This window comes from Mauremys reevesii, linkage group 6 (assembly GCF_016161935.1).
Source record: "Mauremys reevesii isolate NIE-2019 linkage group 6, ASM1616193v1, whole genome shotgun sequence".
Taxonomy (NCBI): domain Eukaryota; kingdom Metazoa; phylum Chordata; order Testudines; family Geoemydidae; genus Mauremys; species Mauremys reevesii.
Window position 1 is genome coordinate 116416389 of NC_052628.1, and position 6684 is coordinate 116423072.

The window sequence follows — 6684 nt, forward strand, 5'->3', positions numbered from 1 at the left end:
TCAATTCTCCCTCCAGTTAGGGATGTCAACTTTCTACCCACACATAACTGAACACCCTTGCCCCGCCCCTCCTCCGAAGCCCCGCCCCACTCACTCCATCCTCCCCTCCCTCTGTCACTCGCTATCCCCACACTCACTCACTTGCTCATTTTCACCTGGCTGGCTGAGGGGGTTGGGGTGTAGGAGGGGGTGAGGGCTCCGGCTGGGTGTGAAGGCTCCTGGGTGGGGCCGGGGATGAGGGATTTGGGGTGCAGGAGGGGGCTCTGGGCTGGGGCTGAGGGGTTCAGAGTGCAGGAGGGAGCTACAAGCTGGGACAGGGGGTTGGAGTGTAGGGGTGTGTGATGTCTCCAGTGGGGGGGTGAAGGCCCTGGGGTGGGCCTGGGGATGAGGGGTTTGGGGGTGCAGGAGGGTGCTTCAGGCTGGGACCTAGGGGTTTAGAGGGCAGAAGGGGAATCAGGACTGGGGCATGGAAGGGTGTCAGGGTGAAGGGTCCGGGCGGCACTTAACAAGCAGGTCCTGGAAGCAGCAGCACATCCCCTCTCTGGCTCCTACGCGGAGGCACGGCCAGGCAGCTCTGCGTGCTGCCTTGTCTCTTTCCATTGGCCGCAGTTCCCAGCCAATGGATGCTGTGGAACTGGCGCTTGGGGTGGGGGCAACCCCCTGGCTGCCCCTACGCATGGGAGAGAGAGGAGAGACATGCTGCTGCTTCCGTGAGCCGAGCGAAGCCACGGCAGGCAGGGAGCCTGCCTTAGCCCTGCTGCGCTGACCGGACTTTTAATGGCCCAGTCAGCAGTGCTGACCGGAGCCTCCAGGGTCCCTTTTTGACCGGGCATTCCGGTCGAAAACCGGACACCTGGCAACCCTACTTCCAGTCCTAGAGAGAGTGGACTTCCAGTCAGGATTAGGAGTGAGCAAGCATTCCTACCTGATGTCACACTAAGCCTCAGCCACACTAAAATCCAGAGCCATGATGCAAACAGCTCTAATGGGAAATGTGTGCTTACGGTGTAGAGGCTGGAGCAAACTCTAGAAAGCTAGTGTGCTCCTTGATGGGTAAGAGCCAGCTGAGGATCTGGCCCAATGATGATAAAAAGACGGTTACTTACTTGCACCATAACTTTTGTTCTTCAAGATGTTTATTCTACTCAGGTGTGCACAGGTACTGCTAGGCAAAATTCTCCGGCTTTGGTGTGTGTGGCACATACACCTGAGAGGAATACATCTCTGCAACCATTTGAAGAAGAACCAACATTTAGGATTATTTTAAATTCTTTGGGTCAGGGTCTGTGTGTGTGTGTATATATGTTTCTATAGGGCCTACCCCAACATGTCCCTAATACTTCTAAGACCGGCCTTACTGGGTCAGACCAAATGTCCATCTAGCCATCTTCCGACAGTGGCCAATGCCAGGTGCCCCAGAGGGATGAACAGAACAGGTAATCATCAAGTGATCCATCCCATTGCCCATTCCCAGCTTCTGGCAAATAGACTTTAATTCCAGAAGGGACCTTCATGATTGCAGGCCACAGAACCTCACCCACCCACTCCTGCACTAGACCTCTAACCTCTGGCTGAGTTACTGCCGTCCTCAAATCTTGATTTAAAGATTGCAAGTTACAGAGAATCCCCCATTTACTCTAGTTCAAACCAGCAAGTGACACGTGCCCCATGCTGGAGTGAAAACCCTCCAAAATCTCTCTCAATCTGACCTGGGGGGAAATTCCTTCCCAACCTCAAATACTGATTGAGGCCTTTACATCCTACCCTAATATAAGTATTTAAATAAAGATTGATGATGATGCAAGGAAGGAAAACTGTGCCCTAACCTTGGGGGAAAGGAACGTGATGTCTGAAGTTGCCTCACACCATTTCATAATCTGCCACATCAGAAATGGACAAGAAGGTTAGATTAAAACCCAGTCTGCACCGTAAAGCCTGTCCCTAGCCTTGGCAACACTTGCACACTTGGTTATGCCCATACAGTGAATGAAACGGAACTTGAAATGTACTGATTGGTGGAAGTGTGTGTGAGCGTGTATGTGTGTACACGTGGAAACGCAGGACTGACAGAGCCCGGAGAAGGTGCTCTGTGCGTGGTGGGGTTAAAGTGTGATCTGATGTAGATTAGTATTCATGCGTGACTGTTTACCTTTCATCTCTCCTTTCACGCTGGGGAGAGCTGCCATGTGGCTGTTTTCTGTGGGTCTTGCTCAACTGTCTCAAAGTCCAGCTGGTTTGTCGCTATCTAATCAGGGAAGTTGTTTGTTCAAGTGGTCTGTTTCCCCACTCCACTCCACAATCCTCATCTCAGAAACACTGGCCTTTAATCAGCGTTATGAGAAATCTTCCGCAGTCCTGGCTCCACAGCAATCAGTGCAGCCTCCCGGCAAACCTGTCAGGGAGGTAGAGATGTGGGGTGGCTCTGCCTCATGTCAGCAGGAGCACCAGCAGGCACTGTGGATCCCAGATCCCCTTATCTACAGAGGGAATGGGCTTGCTGCACCATCCCTGAACAGTACACTCCTCTCTGCATCTGGCCAGCTCCACCAGCACGTGCAGAAGAGAGGCCATCAGCCTGGCCTCTACCCCACCTGCTTGTGGATTACTTACACCCAAAGGGGCACTAGGAGGGACTGCAATTGCCCCGTGCCCTTCATGGAAGGCGCAAGGGGGAAGGCTCTTGGAGTCTGCCCTGGACTCAGACACAAAATGGCCCCTAGTGTTGCCAATACCCACTAATACAGACACAGTTTCCCATTAGCAGACATGCCCCTCCCACATGTATGCAAAGACTCCCCTCAACCCCAGCTCTCACACACACATGCACCAAACTTCCCCTTCTACACCTACTTCCCTGCACACAATCACAGGGCCCCCGTGCTCACACACACAATCATACACTGCACTGTCCCCCGCCCCAGTCCTTTCATCCCTTTACTGACAATCACAACACACACCCTCTGATGTGCCCACAATCACACACTCCCCTTTCCTCATATATGCCCAATTATACCCTCCTTATACATAACCACAGCTCTTCCCCATGAGCACAACCTCACACACAGGTCCCTGACTCACTCACACAGCATCAACATACAGACGTGCCCTGCACACGGAAGGATGTAGGGGAGGGGGCAAGACACGGGGCTGGAGTTCAGGGTTCTGTTCCCTTGTCCGCCACAGACTGTGTGAGACCTTGGCCAAGTCACTTAGGGTACGTCTACACTTGGAGCTGCAGGTGTAAATTCCAGCTCGAGACACACCTGCGCTAGCTCTGATCGAGCAAGCATGCTAAAAACAGCGTAGCTGCGGCAGCATAACCAGCAGGATGGGCTTGCCACCCCAAGTACATATCTAGCATCTTGGCTGGGTACATCTTTGGGGCAGCATGCCACTCACACTGCTACAGCTACGCTCTCTTTTTAGCATGTTCAGAGCTGGGGGCGGGGGTATGTCTCCTCCAGCTGGAGATTACACCCCCAGCTCCGAGTGCAGACAGACCCTTAATTGCCTTGCACCTCAGTTCCCCATCTGTAGAATGGGATCAGTATTTCTTTCTCCCAGGGGTGTTGGGAGGACAAAATCCATTAGTGAGGCACTCACATTTTATGGGGAGAGAGGGAGGCCAAATAAGTACATAGGGTCTCTTTCTAAGCATTTTTAAAACCATAAGGACATTTTTTAAAAATGATTAATAAAGAGAATCAACGTGAAATATATATTGTGTGTGGGCCTGATGTGAATAGAAAGACTCCCGCTGTGGGCTCTGGAGAAGGCACCAAATGAGCAATGCATTGCTTCAGAGACACTGTCCCAATGGAGAGGTACATTCCTGCACCTAGGTAGGGCTGGCGCTTCCACTAGGCGACCGAAGTGCCCCGAAGACGTGGAGCGGAAGGACCCCCGCCGCCGAATGCTCAGAGGAGGAGCGCTGCCGCCTAGGGCAGCAAAAACCGTGGCGCCGCTCCTGCACCTAGCAATACCATTTAGCGGCGTAATCTTAAGAGGGCTCCCTACCTTTATCTAGCTGCAAGCCGACTGGGTATAAGAATCCTTGATTGAATGAAGACAGAGGGCTTGAGTGTTTAAACAGAGCTAGCATCCCTTCCCAGGGGCAAACATGCACCCTTTGCATCCCTGCTTCTGGAAAGCCCTTAATGCCTGTACCTTGTGGGCTGCCCAAAGTGATTTAGGCCAGTTCTATGCTAAAAAGTTACATCAGCCCAGCTATGTTGCTCAGGGATACTTAAATCTACATTTCCGAGGGATGTAATTAAGCCACCCTAACCCCCAGTGTAGACAGTGCTAGGTTGATGGAAGAATTTTCAGAAATAAAGAGTCTGATGCAGCATCCATTGAAATCATTAGAAACTTTCCCACTGACTTCAGGAGGCATTGGCTCGGGCCCATAGTGGTAAGGAAGAAAAGTAACATGCTGACAAAACGATAAATCATTTCCCACACCAGAACATTTATTAACTGAGCATTATCACTTAGTTCTTTCTCTCTCTCTTTTTTAAGCCAAACAATTTGTAACCTCTTGCTGTGGGCTTTTCCAAGCACCAAAAAATGAAGTGTTGTTCTGGATCCATACAGTACAAAGATTAAAAAACAAAGGAGAAAAAAAAATACCCCACATCTGAAACATTCAACAGTCAAGGCAGCATACATAGATAGTCACCTTTCCCTCTATGTGCCCAGGCACTTAGTGGAATAAATTCACAATGACCCCCAAATTCTACAACCTGACAATGAACAACACTACCGAGAAGATACTTGTGTGTGTGGCTCTCTGCGAGGGAGACACGGGGAAGCCAGATACCAGCTGCACTCAGTCTGGGAACAGGTTTCAGCATCTGTCCTGACGGATGCTGCTGACTGCTGTGTGGAACCTTTGGAATTTTCATCAGGTGAAAATAAAATGTAGTGTTTTATCAGCTCTTACAGTCCATGCCCTTGTGCAAACAACAGTGATCCTCTAAAAGAATCCCAGCTGATCTAGCAAGAGGCAAAGTTCAGGTGCTTGAGCTGGCATTGTTCTGTGCTCTAGTGACACCCTGTGACTGACTGCCCATCTCCTTTGTGCTGAGCACGTTACAAGTCAGTTGCCCCTCGGCCTGAAAATGAACTGTAGCCCATGAAAGCTTATGCCCAAATAAATTTGTTAGTCTCTAAGGTGCCACAAGGACGCCTTGTCATTTTTGTGTGAAACTTACTTCTTAGGGGGCTTGTGCAAATATTTTCTTTGGTTTCAGTCCACATGGGTTCACACACAGACAGACATCTGCCCTTACTACTCCTAGTTTTACCATGAATTCCAGGCTCTGACAAAAAAAAAAAAGAAAACTGAAAGTGGAACTTTTCCCCCCCCCAAAACTGTTTCACTTGGTTCATTCTGAAGCCAGGAAAATTTGTGATTTGCACACAGTTTCACCCAAATGCCACTCAAAACTGGGTGTAGGTCTCCTCATATAGCGCCTGGTCCAAAGCACCCTAAAATCAGTAAAAAGACTCTCACTGACTGCTAGAAAGCAGCCAACTCTTGAAAACCATCCAAACTCCCCGCCAGTTGGATCAGAAGATTAGTTATTTAACATGTGTATTTAGAAGTGGCTCCTTCAATATGACACATTACTGAAACTTGCTCATCTGACCATGCCCAGCTATTCATGGTAGGAGCAGTGAACCGTGTCTTCTGCAGCTGTCAGCTATATCTAACTGCAAGTTGAGGCAAGCATTGTGACACCATGCTGCTGCAACTGTTCCTTCACCTTTTCCTTAAAAACATGATCATGCTGGATCATTCATTGGGCTGCCCAAAGCAAACTGGAGCTTCTCTATGCTGCAGGTGGAATCCATGGAAAATCAGGATAGGTGGCAACCCATCTAGGGCCAGTTTTAAGGGCTTGCACTCAATAAAGTTAACGAGTGAGCTCCCGGTGATACAGGATCAGGGCCTAAATGGGGAATCTGCTCTTCCTCACCAGTGAGAGGCAGCTGTATGTGCAATCTCAAAGGTTGTTCTGATGTGAGGCTGTGTGAGAGTATGTGCACGGGCCAGCAAATCCAAGCCACATACAGCAAGCGGGAGGTGGTTTGGTTTTAGTGTTCTTGGCTCCATAGGGGACCCAGGCTGAAGAACATGTGTTAGGGGGCTTATTCCTTCACCCTCTCACTTCCCTGGTCCTTCTCACATGAACAGATTTGATGTTCATTGGGGTGAACTTCCAGCAAGCATGATTCCAGTTTCCTTCCTTAGTGTCCCCCTTCCCAGCTCTGACACCACAGAGCCTTGCCTGTGTCCCTGTTTCTGTTCCCATCCCCTGTTCCCATTTCCCCCTTTAGCAAAACATGATCCCAATTCCCCCATCCCCAGTCCCTGTTCCCATTCCCCCCCTCCACTTCCTGATTGACTGCAGACTATATAGTAAAACTTGAATTCTGCTTAGCTATACCTTAACCAATCATTTTACTGAAATTTAACTAACCAATTCTAACATATCGTAACATGGTTATTTAACCAATTATATCCCACCTCCTTAATTGGTTTACACCCAGCAAAATTAATTATACAGCAGTCAGAAACAAATCACAGAACCAGACAGAGACCATGCAAATAAACATACAAAACAATACAGAAGTGAGGATTTCACAACTACAGCTATACAGACATAAGGGTTTTCC